The sequence below is a fragment of the Nomascus leucogenys genome, chromosome 8 (assembly GCF_006542625.1).
Source record: "Nomascus leucogenys isolate Asia chromosome 8, Asia_NLE_v1, whole genome shotgun sequence".
Taxonomy (NCBI): Eukaryota; Metazoa; Chordata; class Mammalia; order Primates; family Hylobatidae; genus Nomascus; species Nomascus leucogenys.
The window spans coordinates 382,243-395,740 of NC_044388.1; the positions used below are offsets into that span (position 1 = coordinate 382,243).

General features: G+C 38.2%; 1 protein-coding gene across 5 annotated transcripts in view; it reads right to left on the reverse strand.

Moving 5' to 3' along the window:
• SCN8A (sodium voltage-gated channel alpha subunit 8) overlaps positions 1-13,498 on the reverse strand; it is a 218,581-nt gene that overhangs the window by 72,839 nt on the left and 132,244 nt on the right. The window lies entirely within an intron of this gene.

Genomic DNA, 13,498 nt, shown 5'->3' on the forward strand with positions numbered 1-13,498 from the left:
AGCGGTTATCACCACTGTCATGAGTATTCTTTCAATAAGGGCTGGTAATAATGCCTGGATGCAATCACTCTACGACACAGTTACACATGCTTTCTGATCTCAGTATTTAACATAATAAATCTGCTCCTATAATTGAGGCATACGCCCTCAAAAACCTATTTGTAAACAGGATTGGACCCAGTTAGAAAAAATGAACATACCTGTTTAGGAAGATTGCTTTGCAGAACAGGCAGAGGTGCCACACAACGATTCCTATGGAATCATTATCAATTGGTCCCCTAAGGGGATGTTTAGCTTGAATTGCACCTCTCAGTCTGCATGCCACGGCCACACTATATTCAGATGATCTGAACAAAATGGTCAGATGGTAGAAATGGCAAAAAGTACGGCAAAAGTTCCTATTATCTGGAACCATGGTGGTATAGAGGCACCTCAACCTCAAATGATAGGGCTCGTTGTGGGAGCTAGACATAAGGATTTGTGGAAACTATTAATAGCACTTAATAAGATCAAAATTTAGGAAAAAATAAAAACCATCTACAAAGACACTCTACAAACTTGTCTTTGGATATTGCAAGATTAAAGAACAAATATTTAAAGCATCCCAGGCACACCTGACCTTAATGCCAGGAACTGGAGCGCTTAAAGGAGCTGCAGACAAATTAGCAGCTAGTAACCCATTAAAACGGATAAAAACACTTGGAAGCTCTGCGATTTCAATGATGACTGTGCTTTTAATCTATGTCGTTTGTCTTTGTATAGTCTGCAGATGTGGATTCCGACTCCTGAGAGAAGTAGCTCACTGTGACAAAGCTGCCCTTGCTTTTATCTCTTTGCAAATCAAAGAAGGGGGACATGTTGGGAGCAAGCCCCCCAAAATCTGGCCATAAACTGGCCCCAAAACTGGCCATAAACAAAATCTCTTCAGCACTGTAACATGTTCATAATGGCCCTAACACCCAAGCTGGAAGGTTGTGGGTTTACAGGAATGAGGGCAAGGAACACCTGGTCTGCCCAGGGTGGAAAACCACTTAAAGGCATTCTTAAGCCACAAACAATAGCATGAGCAATCTGTGTCTTAAGAGCATGTTCCTGCTGCAGTTAACTAGCCCAACCTATTCCTTTAATTCGGCCCTTCCCTTAGCTTCCCATAAGGGATACTTTTAGTTAATTTAGTATCTATAGAAACAATGCTAATGACTGGTTTGCTGTTAATAATTATGTGGGTAAATCTTTGTTTGGGGATCTCAGCTCTGAAGGCTGTGAGACCCCTGATTTCCCACTTTGCACTTCTATATTTCTCTCTGTGTGTATGTCTTTAATTCCTCTAGTGCCACTGGGTTAGGGTCTCCTTAACCGAGCTGGTCTCGGCAGCACCTACATCAAAAAAGAAGAAAAACTTCAAAGCAATAATCTAATGGTGCATCTTAACTAGAAAAGGGCAAACAAACCCAAATTAGTAGAAGAAAAGAAATAATAAAGAGCAGAGCCAAAATAAATGAATGTGGGATGAAGAAAATAAAAAAGATCAACGAAACAAGAGGTTGTTTATCTTTTGGAAAGATAAACAAAATTGACAAACCTTTAGCCAGACTAATGAAGAAAAAAAGGGAGAAGACCCAAATAAATAAAATCAGAAATGAAAAGGGAAACATTACAACTGATACCACAGAAATTCAAAATAACATTAGTGGTTACTATGAGCAAGTACATGCCAATAAATTGGAAAATCTAGAGAAAGTGAATAAATTCCCAGACACATTCAACCATCAAAACTGAACCATGAAGAAATCCAAAACGTGAACAGACCAATAACAAGTAACAAGATCGAAGCTGTAATAAAAAGCCGTTTAGTAAAGAAAAACTCAGGACCTGATGGCTTCACTGCTGAGTTCTAACCAACATTTAAAGAAGAACCAACGCCAATCCTATTTAAATTATTCTGAAAAATAAAGGAGGAGAGAAACTTCCAAACTCATTCTATGAGGCCAGTATTACTCTGATACTAAAACCAGACATAGAAATATCAAAAAAAGAAAACAACAGGCTAATATCTCTGATGAATATTGACGCAAAAATATATTTCCAAAAAAACCCAACAAAATACTAGCAAACCAAGTTCAACAACACATTAAAAAGATCATTCATCATTACCAAGTTGGATTTATCTCTGGGATGCATGAATGGTTCAACACATGCAAATCAATCAGTGTGATACATCATATCAACAGAATAAAGAACAAAAACCAGATGATCATTTCAACTGACGTTGAAAAAGCATTTTATAAAATTCAACATCCTTCATGGTTAAAAACCCTCAAAAAACTAGGTATAGAAGGAACATACCTCAATATAATAAAAGCCATATGTGACAGACTCTCAGCTAATATTATACTGGATGGGGAAAAACCGAAAGCTTTCCTCTAAGATCTGGAACACAACAAGGATGCTCACTTTCACCACTATTACTCAACATAGTACTGGAAGTCCTACTTAGAGCAAATGGACAAGAAAAAGAAATAAAAGGCATACAAATTGGAAAGGAAGAAGTCAAATTATCCTTGTTTACAGGTGATATGATTTTATACTTAGAAAAATCCAAAGACTCCGCCAGAAAACTCTTAGAACTGATAAATTCAGTAAAGTTGCAGGACATAAAATCAACATACGAAAACCAGTAGCATTTCTATATGCCAAAGGTGGACAATCTGAAAAAGAAATAAAAAAAGTAATCCCATTTATAAGAGCCACAAATAAAATTAAATACCTAGGAATTAACAAAAGAAATAAAACATCTCTACAACAAAAACTATAAAACACTGATGAAATAAATTGAAGAGGATGCAAAAAACTGGAAAGATATTGCATGTTCATGGATTGTTCAATATTGTTAAAATGTCCATATTAGTCAAAGCAAGCTACAGATTCAATGTAATCCCTATCAAAATACCGATGGTGTTCTTCACAGAAACAAACAAAAAAAATCCTAAAATTTATATAAAATCACAAAAGACCCAGAACAGCCAAAGCAATCCTGAGCAACAAGAACAAAACTGGAGGAATCACATTACTTGATTTTAAATTATACAACGGAGCTATAGTAACCAAAACAGCATGGTACTGGCATAAAAACAGACACACAGACCAATGGAACAGAATAGAGAACCCAGAAACAAATCCACATACCTACAGTGAACTTATTGTCAACAAAAGTGCCAAGAATAAACACTGGAGAAAAGACAGTCTCATCAATAAATGGTTCTGGCAAAATTGGATATCCATAAGCAGAAGAATGAAACTAGTCCCCTATCTTTCACCATGTACAAAAATCAAATCAAAATGGATTAAAGAGGTAAGTCTAAGACCTCAAACTATGAAACTACCATAAGAAAACATTGAAGAAACTCTCCAGGACACTGGTCTGGGTAAAAATTTCTTGAGTAATACCCCACAAGCACAGCCAACCAAAGCAAAAATGGACAGATGGGATCACATCAAGTTAAAAAGCTTCTGCACAGCAAGGAAACAATCAACAAAGTGAACAGACAACCCAAAGAATAGGAGAAAATATCTGAAAACTATCCATCTGACAAGAGATTAGTAACCAGAATATATAAGGAGCTCAAAGAACTCTATAGGAAAAAACAGAATAATCCAATTTAAAAACTGGCAAGAGATTTGAATAGACATTTCTCCAAAGAAGACATACAAATGGCAAACAAGTATATGAAAAGGTGCCTAACATCATGATCATCAGAGAAATGCAAATCAAGACTACAATGAGATATAATCTCACACCAGTTAAAATGGCTTTTAACCAAAAGATAAGCAATAATAAATGCTGGAGAGGATGTGGAGAAAAGGGAATTCTTGTACACTCTTGGTGGGAATGTACATTAGTACAACCACTATGGAGAAGAGTTTGGAAGTTCCTCAAAAAACTAAAAATAGAGCTACCTTACGATCTGGAATCCCACTACTGGGTATATACCCAAAAGAAAAGAAATCAATATATCCAGTCGGGCGTGGTGGCTCATGCCTGTAATCCCAGCACTTTGGGAGGCTGAGGCGGGTGGATCACAGGAGGTCAGCAGTTTGAAACCAGCCTGGCCAATATGGTAAAACCCCATCTCTAGTAAAAATATGAAAATTAGCTGGGCATCGTGACACATGCCTGTAATTCCAGCTACTTGGGAGGCTAAGCCAGGAGAATCGCTTCAACATAGGACCCAGGTGGCAGAGGTAACAGTGCAGTGAGCCGAGATTGTGCCATTGCACTCCAGCCTGGGCCACAGAGTGAGACTGTCTCAAAAAAAAGGAAGAAGAAGAAAAAGAAAAAAGAAATCAGTATATCAAAGAGATATCTGCACTATCTGCACTCCCAAGTTTGTTGCAGCACTGTACACAACAGCCAAGATTTGGAAGCAACCTAAGTGTCCATCAACAGATGAATGGAGAAAGAAAATGTGGTACTGATACACAATACAGTACTATTCAGACATAAAAAAAGACTGAGATCCTGTCATTTACAACGACATGGATAGAACTGAAAGTCATTATATTAAGTGAAATAAGCCAGGCACAGAAAGACAAATATCACATGTTTTCACTTATCTGTGGGATCTAAAAATCAATGTAATTGAACTCCTGGGGATAGAAAGTAGAAGGATGGTTACCAAAGGCTGGGAAGGGTAGTGGGGCAGGGTAGCAGGGACGTGGAGGTAGTTAATGGGTACAAAAAAAATTGTTAGAAAGAAAGAATAAGAGCTAGTATTTGATAGTACAACAGGGTGACTATAGTGAAAATAATTTAATTCTATATTTGAAAATAACTAAAAGAATATAACTGGATTGTTTGTAATACAAAGAAGAAATGCTTGAGGGGATGGATATCCCATTTTTCATGATGTGATCATTAAGCATTGCATGCCTGTATCAAAGTATCTCATGTACCTCACAAATATATATACTTACTATGTACCCACAAAAATTTAAAATTAAATAAAATTTTATAAGGACATGCAAAGGCTCTAGAATAGGAAAATAATCTCTTGAGGTGCTACTTAATAATCTTAAAAATGTTATTTTTTGTTCTTAGGGCTTATACTACCTCATTTCAAGAATTAAAGTTACAATACTCAAGACAAATATATATTGGCATAAGCATAGACAAACAGATCAAGGGAACAGAACAGAGTCCAGAAATAGACCCACACATATACATCAACTGATTTTTGTCTAAGGTGCCAAGTCACTTCAATGGAGAAAGGAAAGTCTCTTGAACAAATGGTGCTAACAGACTGGATATCTATCCAGGTTGACTTCTATCTCATTTCACACACAAAAATTAATTTGAGATAAATTGGAGACCTGAATGTAAAACTCAGAACCATAAAACTTATAGAAGTAAAATATCTTCATGTTCTTGGGGACAGGCATCCTTGAACAGGATGCAAAAAGCCATATCATAAAAGAAAAAAATTGATATACTGAACTTCATTAACATTAAACATTTTTATATCTGACTTGTATCTGGAACATAAAAAACTAACAAATCAATAATAAAAAGTCAAAAAATGGGCAAAAGATTTGAATAAACAATTCATTAAAGAAGATGTATGAGAAATCAAACATATAGGAAAAGATAATTAGTCACCAGGAAATGCAAATTAATGGTACAATAAAACAACATTTTATATGCATTAAAATGCTAAAATCAAAGACTAACAACAGCAAGTTTGGCTAGGATGTGGAGCAAGTGTAACCCTAATACATTGTTGGTAGGATAAAAAAATGGTGTAACTATTCTGAGGAACTGTTTGGCAATTTCTTATAAATTAGACATACATTTATCATATGACCCAGGAATTTCACTTTGATGTATCTACCCAATATAAATGAAAACGTTTATGTTCTAAAAGGGTTTTATAAGAATGCTCATCGCAAGCTTATTCACACTAGTTGCAAACTGGAAGCAACCTGTACGTCTACCAACAGGAGAATGAATAAACAAATTGGGGTATCTTTATACAATGAAATACCACTCAGCAATAACAAGGAATGAACTACTGGTATATAAAACATGAATATGTCTCAAAAACAAAAATATCTTGTTGATTGAAAGCAGTCAAATACAAATACATATTGTATGAGTCTACACATACAAAAGAAAACAAATCTATCTATAGTGATACGAGTCAGAAGTGGTTGCCTGAAGTGGAAGGAACTGATTAGAAAGGGGTAGGAGAGTACTTTTTAGGAGAGTCTTGTGGTAATGATGGGTTTAGGGGATGATCCTCAATCGCTCAGATAACTCCTTCTCCATTTTTACCCACAACTTTGGTTAACTCTTGGGTGAGGCTTACCCAATGTCCTACCACAATTTGATTATGCAGAATTCCTTTGAGAAGAAATATGGAATGCAAAAATATGGAGTATAAAATATGTATAAAATATTATCTGTATTGTGGAAATAAAGATCAACCAAATGAGAAAAGCAAAGGCTATTTAGACCTTGCTATACTGAGGGAGTCAGCCACCATAACTGCCATTTGTGTTTTGGCAGAAACTCAAAGGCAGGCAGAGGAGTGGCAAAGATTTACAGGTGAGAAAAGGGAAGGCTTGAAACTGTGGCTTGATTGGAGGCTGTTGGCATGGGGAAGCTGTAGTCAAGGTAATAAAAAGTGGGACATCTCGTATGATGGGTTGGGGGGTGCATGTTTGGCTCTCTCTGGTTGAACCTAAGTTGAAAATGGGAACAAAAATTAAGGAAAGCTGTCAGTTATCAATCAAGTCCTGGCCATTTGGGAATTTTTTTTTTTTTTTTTTTGGGAAACAGGGTCTTCCTCTGTTGCCCAGGCTGGAGTACAGTGATCACTGCTCACTGCAGCCTTGACCTCCCAGGCTCAAGTGATCCTCCCATCTTAGCCTCCCAAGTAGCTGGGACTACAGGTGCATGACACCACACCCAGCTAATTTTTTAATTTTTTTGTAGAGATGAGGTCTCACTATGTTGCCCAGGCTAGTCTCAAACTCCTGGGTTCAAGCAATTTTCCTGCCTCAGCCTCCCAAAGTGTTGGGATTACAGGTAAGGGCCACCATGCCTGGCTCTCATTAGGGGACTATTGTTACAGAAATTATTACTTAGCTTCCTGGATTGTCATCAGAAACAGCAACCTGGCTTCCTGCAAGTTTGACTTATAACAGGCTGGCTTCTTGGACTTTTTATTGTAGATAAGGGGGATGGTTTCTTGGGCAGGTCATGGGTCAATGTTCTATTTTTATATATGGTCTAGTCATTGTCCATTTGTAGATGTCTCATAGTATTCATCAAAATAGGCTGATTCATGGAGACAGCGAGGGCAAACATATATTCACCAGTGTTAACTAACATGACACAAACTAAAATTGTCTATGAAGGACATCACTAAAAGTGCTGAGAGGGGGCTAAGATGGTGTCTAGAGAACAATATATCTGTACTACCAGGAAAATCTAATCTGTTAAAGTTAAGGTACACCAACACGGGTGAGCAGGCCCTCTTCCCTAAGTGAGGTTTTGAAAGCTGGGATTTCCAGGCTAGATTCTTGGCTATTCTTTCTTTTTCTTTTTCTTTTTTCTTTTTCTTTTTGAGACAGGGTCTCGCCCTGTCACCCACACTGGAGTACAGTGGTGCAATCTTCACTCACTGCAACCTCTGCCTCCTAGGTTCAAGGGATTCTCCTGCCTCAGCCTCTTGAGTAGCTGAGATTAACCATGCCTGGTTAATTTTTGTATTTTAGTAGACAGGGTTTTACCATGTTGGTCAGGTTGGTCTCAAACTCCTGACCTCAAATGATCCGCCCACCTCGGCCTCCCAAAGTGCTGGGATTACAGGCGTGAGCTACTGTTTATGTTAAATCGGACAACTGAAGGGAATAAAATCTGGAGGAGCCTCTCTCCCAGGTAAAGCAGCTTCACTGTCAGCTTCTCATAGTCAGCTTCCACCTAGAATTCTGCTTGGGCTTCTGTGAGATGTACCTTTGTTACAGGCCCAGCTGCTCAATTCTCATCACCTGGCAGTGGGAAGTGGGCTTCTTCCTTCAACTACGTTGAGATCCAAGGGCCAGAGGAAAGATCACATACCCTTTCCCTCCCCTTCTCTATCTCTTCAGTGTTTTTTGTTTTTGTTTTTGCAAATGGAGGTGTACGGTTTTTTTTTGTTTTGTGTTGTGTTGTTGGTGAGTGGGGAGGATAATTAACATTTTAAAGTTAGGAGCCTTTTTTTAATTCAACCTGTAAGAAGCCTTGGAGGAAAAACCTTCAGTAACTGAGGAAGCAACTGAGAACCTTAAGTAAGTTCTTTGAAAGTTAAACCCAGTACCAGTTTGTTCCATTTCTCTTAACCCAAATGCTGTTTATTGGGGCATTTAGCCACTGGCTTCCAACCTCCTAAATTACAGCAGTCCTTTTCAAAGAGATATCCTACAATAGCTGCAGATGGCAGATTCTGCCCACATTTCTAGAGATCTGCCCAAGGAAGCTTGACTTCTTATTGATTCTAAATTGTTTTCACATGGAAATACATAACTGGATGTTTATTAGCCAGTCACCTTTCTTGGAATTAAAATTTATAGCATTTTATAAGTATTCTTAGAGCCTAGCCATAATCTCCTTCCCAAGCCTTTCTCATATTTGCATAGTGTTTTGCTTTAAAATAATTGTACAATAATTTCTCTTTCTCAAACAAAGGATTTTTAGAAGGAGCCCCACCTTCTCCAAGTCAAACAATTCGGTACTGTTTACTTCTCAGAGCTGTCAGGGCCAAAAATGTGTTAAGAAAAGGAAAGAAAATTGGCTTTCTGAACAGCAAGAATGAGCCACATAATATGCTTCACACTTTATATATGAAGCATATTATATATGAATAATATATATATGTTATATTTTATCTTCACAATAGCCCTATAACAGAGGTCCCTTTATCTCTTTTTACAGAGAAGAAAATGGCTTAGAGAATTTCCCAGGATCATATGCACAAATACAGAACTTGGGCTTCAGAGTTAGTATATTGTAATGGTTAATGGTAAACGCTTTGGAGTTAGATTGCTTGGATTCAGTCCTAACTCTACTGCTTACTGTGCAATCTTGGACAAGTTACTTTATTCCTCTAAGCCTTGGCTTCCTCTTCAGTCAGATGCAGCCAATAGCAGTATCTGTTTCATAAGGTCCGGGCTGTGAGCATTAAATGGGATAATGCTTATACATTTGCAAGCTGCCTCAACATGATTTCTCAATTGCATGTGATTTCTGGATTGCCAGTGGCAATGAGTGAAGAGAAATGATTCTCCCCTACTTTCCCAGCTCAGAGATGGAGACGTAGGAAAAAGTCCCTTTATCCTCTGCTTCAGCAAAAAGCAAAGGTGAAATTCCAAAATGATCAAAAAATCTCAAACTCAACCACAACTGAATAACTAATGAAGATATAAAATAATTTTTGATGAGACTATCTAATGAAGTGACGTCTGAACGTCTTTTTTTCTTACAGCCTATTTCTTAATTTAAGCCTGAAGGAAAAAAATATAGATTTGGCATAGCCTAAGCAGGAATATTGTGTGAGATCAGTGCGTGCACTATCAGTGGCTCCTATGCCACTCTATGAAGCATGAGTATACACAACTGAATGCATTCTAATTGCTCAGGTTAATCTTTGGCTGTGGATGCATCCAAAATGTTTGCTAGTAACAATCACTACATCCTAGCCCAAAGAGGTATTAATTTTCATCTGGCTTGGGCTTCTAGTTAATTTAAGAGATATTAAACAATTAGAATCTCTTAATATTTATAATTAAATTTATAATCCTGAATAATATAAAAGTCTTAATATACTGTGTCCTTCTAAGATAAGTGACTGTTTTTCCCATTTTCTAAAGGAGCTAATATTTAAGCTGTCAGGAAGTTCCTTTTGGTATCAGAAAGACCTTGGTTTAAGGTCCAATTCCCCAAGTCACTAGAGCGCTCTGAGTCTCATCTGCTAATAGGATAAAACCACCACTGAATAGAGTGATTATAAGAATAAAATGAGATAATGTATATAAAATGCTCAGCATAGTATAATAAGAACTCAATATATGATGGCTATAATCATTATGCTCACCAGAGAAAACCAGAAAAAACAGAAAAGTATAAGGAAGAAAAAAGTTAATAATTTCTTCTCAAAGGCAACTATTGCTAACTTTTGGCTGGTCAGCGCTTTTCTCTATGTAGTTTGTCTTTATGTAATTTGGTATCATACCACACAAACTATATGCATCTTGTTTTGCTGTTTTCTTCCTTTGGGCCTATTAATGTAACTTAGACATTTTCCCACACTGTTAACAACTAGCCATAACAGTTTCTTTATGGCTTCTAATAACATAAATAAATACAGAAATAAAAATAGTTTTTCCTAGTTATGAGGCCCTTGGGAATGATATGGTCTTGCCTAACTCATCTTCTTTTCACCGTGACCTCCTGGCCTTGGGAATTCTCAAGTCTGTCACCATCCTCACTTGAGGTCACTACAGAGAACCTCCTAAGTGTTTATAGGGTGCTGGGTATGTAGGTCCCCCAAAACCCAAATGCAGACCTTTACAGACCACAGTGTAAAGCAGTACAGAAAGCCTTACATTCCACAGCCATCTGCTTAACTGACTCTCAATTTTTTCTCCCACACAGTGTAACAGAAGGTGCTAAAAAAACAAAAACAAAACCCCCAAACCTGATCATCTCTCTTCAGCTGAAGTTTAAGCTCCTTCTTCCTGAATACCTTCTCTAATACCTTTTTGTTCAGAGAAAAGGCAAGCTGCATTATTTGGCTTAAATATTTTTAAAAACTGCCAGTATATCAAAATTCAATTTGGTTCTAAACATTTGAATTGCCCCAACTCTACTGCCCATGTTGATCCATCCTTCATTTGCCACTGATATTATCTCTTGTTTTTTCAGAGAACATAATTATCTAATTGTGGAGCCCAAAATTTATCCCTATAGAATTAGTGACAGTCAAATAAAAATTAAATGTAAAGATAAGTATCTATAACATTTATTTTGGTCAACTATCTGGAGCCACTGTTGCTTTTTTTTTCCTTTTTTGAGACAAGAGTGTTGCTCTTCTTGCCTAGGCTGGAGTGCAATGGCGCAATCTTGGCTCATTACAGCCTCTGCCTCCCAGGTTCAAGCGATTCTCGTGCCTTGGCTTCCTGAGAAGCTGGGATTACAAGCACGTACCACCATGCCTGGCTAATTTTTGTATTTTTAGTAGAGACAGAGGTTTTGCCATGTTGGCCAGGGTGGTCTCAAACTCCAGACCTCAGGTGATCTGCCCACCTCAGCGTCCTAAAGTGCTGGGATTACAGGCATGAGCCACCGTGCCTGTATTATTGTTTATTATTGTTGTAAAAAGTGAAAGATTTATACAATCTAAAGAGAAACCAGAGGATTATTATTGTTCTTACTGTTGCTGATCTTAAATAAGTGTCTAGAAGAGCAACAGCCAAGTGTCTAGGCAGAGAACAAATTAAAATTAACTGGCACGTGGAAGATTAGGGTCTCTGAGGGATCTGAGATTCTGGCTCTATCAGTGATGAGCTGTAAGACCCAAAGGAACACAAATTCTCTGAACCTTCTCCCCGTCTCAAAAACAGAAATATTAATCTTCACTTAGTCACCCTTACAGATTTTTTTTTTTTTTAAGATGGAGTCTCACCCTGTTGCCCAGGCTGGAGTGCATGGTGCAATCTTGGCTTACTGCAACCTCCCCCTCCCAGGTTCAAGCGATTCTCCTGCCTCAGCCTCCTACATCCAGCTAATCTTTTGTATTTGTAGTAGAGATGGGTTTCAAACCACGTTGGCCGGGCTTGTCTCGAACTCCTGGCCTCAAGCAATCCACCTGCCTTGGCCTCCCAAGGTGCTGGGATTACAGGCGTGAGCCACCACACCCAGCCCAGAATTTTTATTTAGGACAAATTAAATAATGCATGTAAGAGTAATTTGTAGCTTTATAAAAAGCTATACAAACGTAAGGGGGAGAGTATTTTTGCTTTATTTTATTTTTGATAGAGTCTCACTCTGTCACTCAGGCTGAAATGTGGTGATCGTAGCTCACTGTAGCCTCAAACTCTTGGGCTCATGTGATCCTCCTGCCTCAGCATCCCAAGTAGCTGGGACTATAGAGGTACATGCCACCATGCCTGGCCAATGTTTTTTATTTTTATTTTCTGTACAATCAGGGTCTCACTGTGTTGCCAAGCTGGTCTCCAACTCCTGGTTTCAAGTGATCCTCTTTCCTTGGCCTCCCAAAGTGCTGGGATTACAGGTGTGAGCCACTGTGCCCGGCTGTATTTTGCTTTTAAATAAAAGGGAAGGGCAAGACTAGACAATCCCAAACACATACAAACTGCCTTTTGATATTTTATCTATACATTCAATAAACTTTATCCATGATTGTCCAGTTTTCCTCCATACATGCATCATGCTAGTTAAAGGATTGGCTATCTTCATGCTGTGTTAGAAGAAACTAAAGTATTAGAACGAAATAGACTAACATGCTATCTCAAGGAGCTTATACCAGCTGAAGAGGGACTGAGGAAAGTTAGAAATCAGAGGTATGAAGGATTAGGATCACTGAGGTTATAAGAATTTAAAAATAAAAAAGATATAAACAGCTTAGAATTTAAAGAAATGTTAGGAGATGGCTCTTCCCAAAGAGGGGCACCATTATTCAAACCTCTAGATAACTGATTTTGTGAAGCTATTATATGCAACTCCTCCAGAGCCTGACATTTGATTACATTTAAAATTCATCTTTTGCTTCCCTTTTCCTTCCTCCCCCATATACAATGTGTTCTTGCCCCAACCTCCCACTTTTTCCTCCCTTGATTTATTTCAATTTCAATCCCTTTTAACAGTCTGGGTCCAGTTTCCTATTGGCCTCTTTAACCTCTCCTTGCCTGGCTCTGCTGGCACACACCTCGCACCTGACATCACATGAGCATTCCTCTTTAGAAAAAGCGCATCTCATTCTTGCAGAGGAGACTTAGAACATTATTCAAAACTCAATTACTTTTTTGAAATTTAAAGGATAAGATCTCTAAATTCCAAGCTGTTTCCCTAGGAGGGTAGAAGACATGGGGGAAGAGAAGCAATGGTAGTTCCAAACCGGCTGAGACTTGGTCATTGGTGGTGGCTTGATGGCATTCTCATTCCATCCGGGCAGGCTCCGGGGCCAGAGGCATTCAGTCAAAGCAGGTGGGAGGAGGGAAACACAAGCACACAGACCAGCAAAGATAAAGATGGAGAGAAAGAAAACGGTAAAATAAAGGAAGGAGTTGATAGGGGAGAAGGAATGTCAGAAACAAGGAGGGAAGATGGGGAAAATGGAGCCAAGAATAAAGGAAAGGAGAAGACAGGGCGAGTAATAGGGGGAAGACTGAAGAGAGAAATAGAAATAGACCAGGAAGAACACAGAAATGGCTGGGGTCT